Source organism: Triticum dicoccoides, chromosome 1A (genome assembly GCF_002162155.2).
Source record: "Triticum dicoccoides isolate Atlit2015 ecotype Zavitan chromosome 1A, WEW_v2.0, whole genome shotgun sequence".
In the NCBI taxonomy this organism is placed as follows: Eukaryota; Viridiplantae; Streptophyta; class Magnoliopsida; order Poales; family Poaceae; genus Triticum; species Triticum dicoccoides.
The window spans coordinates 190,387,660-190,392,936 of NC_041380.1; positions in this window are offsets into that span (position 1 = coordinate 190,387,660).

Consider the following 5,277-nt stretch of genomic DNA (forward strand, 5'->3'; position numbering starts at 1 on the left):
TCGGCGTTTCCATGGAGGGGATAAGAACGACGTGACCCTCCCCCTCGCACAAATATCTCCCTCTCCCCTCCTGATCCGATCTAGATCGGGCCAAACCCAGTGCCCCGACGCCAATCGCCGTCGTCGGACGCGTCCCCAACTCCACGTCGGGCCGCCCCGTCGCCGGACCTCCTCCCCGCCGTTGCCTCCTCGCTCTTCCTTCGTCGTGCATTGCCTGCGGGAGGCCTCTGCCTCGCCTCGCCGACCAACGTCGCCGATCGCCTCCCCCGCTCCTTCCCGAGCCGAGTTTTGCACAACTACAGGGCCCCGGTGAGGCCTCGTTCGCCCTCGCTCCGTTCCCCTGTGCTCCGGTCGCCGTAGGTCGCCTCACCGCATGCGTCGCTACCAGCCATCCCGTCGCGCCTTCGCGCCGTGCCCATCGTGATGCCACACGTTGCTGCCCCCATTGCTGCGCTGCTCTGCTTGTGACGCGGCTGCTATTGCATGCGCCCACCACCGCACTCGACGGCGTGCATCCCAGCCACGCCGCCCGCGCGAGCTCCGTCGGAGTCGCCCGTGCCCTGCCGCTCGCCTGGCCACGCTTGTCCGCTGACCGCCGCCCCTACCCCGCGCCGACTCCGCCCATTGGATGCTGCTGCAGCAGCTGTCGTACCCCGCTTGTGCCGCTCGCTTTCCTAGCGCCGTCGCCTGCCGCCCGTGCCCGCCCGCCGCGCTGCTCCACAGCGCTTGCTGCTCCCCCCTGCTGCAGCTCTCCGGCCTCCCCGCGACACCCAAGCCACGCCCGCTTGCCCCCCTCGCGCTTGGCTGGCCATGCCCGCGCCCAGGGCCTCTCCCCCTATCGCGTGGTCGGCCCGGCGCTGCCGCTTGCTGGCGCTGGCCGGTCCTTCCCCCTACCTCGCCGGCCTCTGGCGCCCCGCCGTGCCACGGCGGCCTCGCCATGCGCCCGGGGCGTGTTTCTCCTTGCACGCGCCCATCAGGCGCCGATGCACCCGTTAGCACCGCCCGCTTGGCCCCGGTGGCCCACTGGCATATGTTCCCCACGCCAAATTTTTTTGATTAAATATATATATATAGTTAATTAATTGACTAATTAAATTGGTTTAAATAAGTTTAATTAGAATTAATTAAATTAATCTAATTAACCTAATTACCTAGTTAGTTAATTAAACATGTATTTAGTTCAAACAGTCAATGACAGGGGGCCCCACCCCTGTTGACCAGTCAAACGTTGACTGGTCAACTGGGACCCCCTGGCCCACCTGTCAGCCTCTGGTACACTTCTGTGTACGCAGAGATGGGTGCATCTAGCATTTTAGCATTTATTTTCGAATTAATAATAATTTTAGTAAATCTTTTAAATCTTTAAAAAAAGCATAGAAATTAATCTGTAACTCGGATGAAAAAGTTTTATACATGAAAGTTGCTCAGAACGACGAGACAAATCTGAATACGCTGTCCGTTCGTCCGCCACATGCCCCTAGCATAGCGAACATGCAACTTTCCCCCTTCATTTTATCTGTCCAAAAAATGCCAAATTTCGGGAAAACATTCCCGGCTGAATTCCACCTTCGCCAGTATCGTGTAGCACCGCGTTAGAACACCCCTAGTGCCGCTTCTTGTCTTGTCATGCATTTGTTCGCTTTGTATTTACTGTGTCTTCCCCCTCTTCTCTCCGGTAGACCTCGAGACCGCTGCTGATGCCCCTGTGATCGACTACGTCGACGACGACACTTCTTTTTCAGCAGAGCTTCCAGGCAAGCAACCCCCCCTTGAGCATTCTGATATCGCCCATTTCCTCCCCTCTCATGCTTGCATTAGAACTGCTATTGCTTTCTATATGGTCCTACTCTGATGCATAGCCTGTTTTTGTTACCTGCTTTCATACCTTACCCGCTTATCCTAAACTGCTTAGTATAGGTTGGTTAGTGATCCATCAATGACCCCCACCTTGTCCCAGTTGCCCCGCTTTATGTTCGATGACTCGATCAATGTGATCGACGTCCAGGCCCCGACACCGCACATCACCCCCCTTAGTTGTACAAATCTGTAGAGCTACCATCAAGTGCCGAGGGTGAAACCTCTTACATCACTCCCGATGAGACCTCTGTAGTGTAGCTATCCGGTCGTGGTCATCGAGGGTGATTTCCTCCTTAACCACTCTCGATACGGCTCTGTCGTGCAACCCCTCAAGCGTGAACCTCGAGGGTGGATCCTCTTACGTTCACCTTGATGGTTACATCGAGTGGAATTCACCGGGGGGCGATTCATCGGGGTTTTCCCCCTTGGTGTTAGACACACAGTTACTATGGTTACTATGACTTTGCACTGAGCCATGTTACTAACGACGGGTCGGCCCTAAGGGGTACCCGCACGAGCTTAATAGCGAGTGATGTGGAGTCGGGTTGACCTGGAAGGTGCCCGCGAGATACTTACGAGGCGTGGCCGGGCATTCCTAGCCCTTGCCGCAAGTACTCGAGACGGTGCGACGGGGTCACATCGATCGTGAGTCTTTGCTTGTTACCGCGTGCTCCTAATCCACTACATTTGGATATTTGATCCGAGGGGCCTCTGGCCTGATAGCACTAACCATCATGTGGGCATTGTATGGGCGTTCTGCGTCGTATACATCAGCCGAAGCTTAATAGACGCCAGCGACTGAGCGGCGCGTGCCGGGTTGGACTACGTAAGCTCCTGCCTTGTTGAAGGAGGTAGCTAGGTCTGCTCACCGGCCGCGTACGCAACATGCAGGAGTTCCCGGGGAGATGGCCCATGACCCCTGGGGGCATAGGCTTAGTCCGGCGTGCTGACCTCTCTATTAAGCCTAGGTCGGGTTGCGGTGTATTGTTTGGCCGAGGTCGGGCATGACCCAGGAAAGTGTGTCCGGCCGGAGTTAATCGAGCGTGGTAGGTAAGTTGGTGCACCCCTGTAGGAAAGAAAAAATCTATCGATAGCCTGTCCTACGGTAACGGACACTTGGAGTTGTATCCCGATCGATACAACTAGAACTGGATAAGTGATGAGAATTGGATGGTGATGAGAATTGGATCGTGATGAGAAATGCATAGTATGGCTCTGGGATTGCTTTCTCGCAGGGAGCCGAGAAAGGATCTCTGGCCGAGGTTGATAACACTTCTACTACTTTACTTTATGCTACTCTACTCCCTCCTGTTGCTGCAAGATGGTGGGTTCCAGAAGATGCTAGTCTTTGATAGGCTAGGCTTTCCCCTTCCCTTCTGGCATTCTGCAGTTTAGTCCACAAATACAACCCATTCCTTTGATACATATGCATATTTAGTTTAGATCTGATGTAAGTCTTGCGAGTAATTTGGATGAGTACTCACGACTGCTTTGCTACCTATTTTCCCCCATACCCGTTTGTTGCGACCAGATGACGGATCCCAGGAGCCAGACGACACCACTGATGACTGCTGCTACCCCGAGGGTTCCTACTACTACGTGACGGCCGTTGACGACTTGGAGTAGTTAGGAGGCTCCCAGGCAGGAGGCCTTGCCTTTTCGATCAATGTTGCTTTTGTGCTAGCCTTCTTAAGGCAAAACTTGTCTAACTCATGTCCGTACTCAGATATTCTTGCTTCTGCTGACTCTTGTGTATTCGAGCCCTCGAGGCCCCTGGCTTGTAATATAAAGCTTGTATTATTTTAATTTGTGTCTAGAGTTGTGTTGTGATATCTTCCCGCGAGTCCTTGATCTTGATCGTACACATTTACGCGTATGATTAGTGTACGATTGAATCGAGGGCGTCACATCAATGATCCCCAGCCCTCCCTTGCTTTTGGGTTTGCACACCATATCCCAAGCTGCTAGCGAGCTTCCCTTAACCCCATCGTCTGACTTTCTCACCCAAAGACATGATCTACGCAGTTTATCAAGGTGCTCAATTATCTTTGGGTTTATCTTGATGGAGCACATGGCATAGATAGCCAAAGAGGTGACCACATAATTGAGCAACGTTAACTTGGAACCATAGTCCAAAAGTGAGGCTGCAGCAGGTACCTTCCTTTGAACCGAGGTGACCAGCGGCATCAGGTCAGTCACACTCGGGCGCGTGGTGCCCATGGGCAGGCCCAAGTACCTACACGGCATGTTGCAATAGAGCAGCCAAAAATGACTGCAATTTCCTCCGCCAGCACCGGATCAGAATTGATGGGAACCAAAGTTGACTTGTGAAAGTTGATCTTTAGGCCCACCGACTTCGCGTAGTCAACCAGTATAGATTTCAATACTTGCGCTTGTGAGATACAAGTAGGGAACACATCGATCGTGTCGTCTGCATACTGAATTACTGGATAGTTACTGTCGGAAGTGGGCAAGGGTAACTGTAGCAAACCAAACCGACTGTCATCGCTGACTGTAATAGGTCCGCTGCGAGAACAAAGATCAACGGCGACAATGGATCTCCCTGCCGGACCCCACAAAGGCAATCAAACTGTTCCCCTGGGGTTCCATTAAGCAACACCGAAGAGCTTCCGGAGGAAAAGATACATTTGATCCACCCCAACCACTTCTCATTGAATCCCATATGTTGCATGATCTCAATCATCGGTTCATGCTGGATGGTGCCGAAAGCCTTCGCCAAGTCGAGTTTCAGGATACAAGAACATATTAATTACATAGTTTTAAATATCCGCTTATAGCTCCGCTATAGCCCGCTATAGCTTTTTTAGCAGGGTGCCGCTAAATGGCCGCCTTCACAAATAGCCTGCTATAGCTGATTTGGAGGCCCGTCGCTATTTTTCATAGCCCGCTATTTAAAACATTGAAACATTGATTAATTATCTTTTATATGTTGCAATGTAGCCCATTGGATATTTTTCTAGGGCGTATAATGTTTTCTTTCTCCCGTTGCAACGCACGAGCCCTTTTGCTAGTAGGGATAAGATGTGTATGTGTGTTTATATGAATGAATGCATGTGCATATATATGAGCGTCTCTGTACTGGGTAAAAAAAATACTCCCCCGTTCCTAAATATAAGTCTTTTTTAGCCATTTCAAATGGACTACAACATACAGATGTATGTAGATATATTTTTGAGTATAGATTCACTCATTTTACTCCGTATGTAGTCACTAGTTGCAACATACAGTGACCACTAACCTTATACTAATCTAAAACCATATTGTACAGTTTAAATTCATTCTTAATTATAGATAATCACACGCACCTAAATGTATCATGTCTTCCTTTTTTTAAGTTTAAAAAAATCTGCCGTAAACAACCAACCGCCTGCTAGCCGCTCCATCTCTCTCATGAGTCAT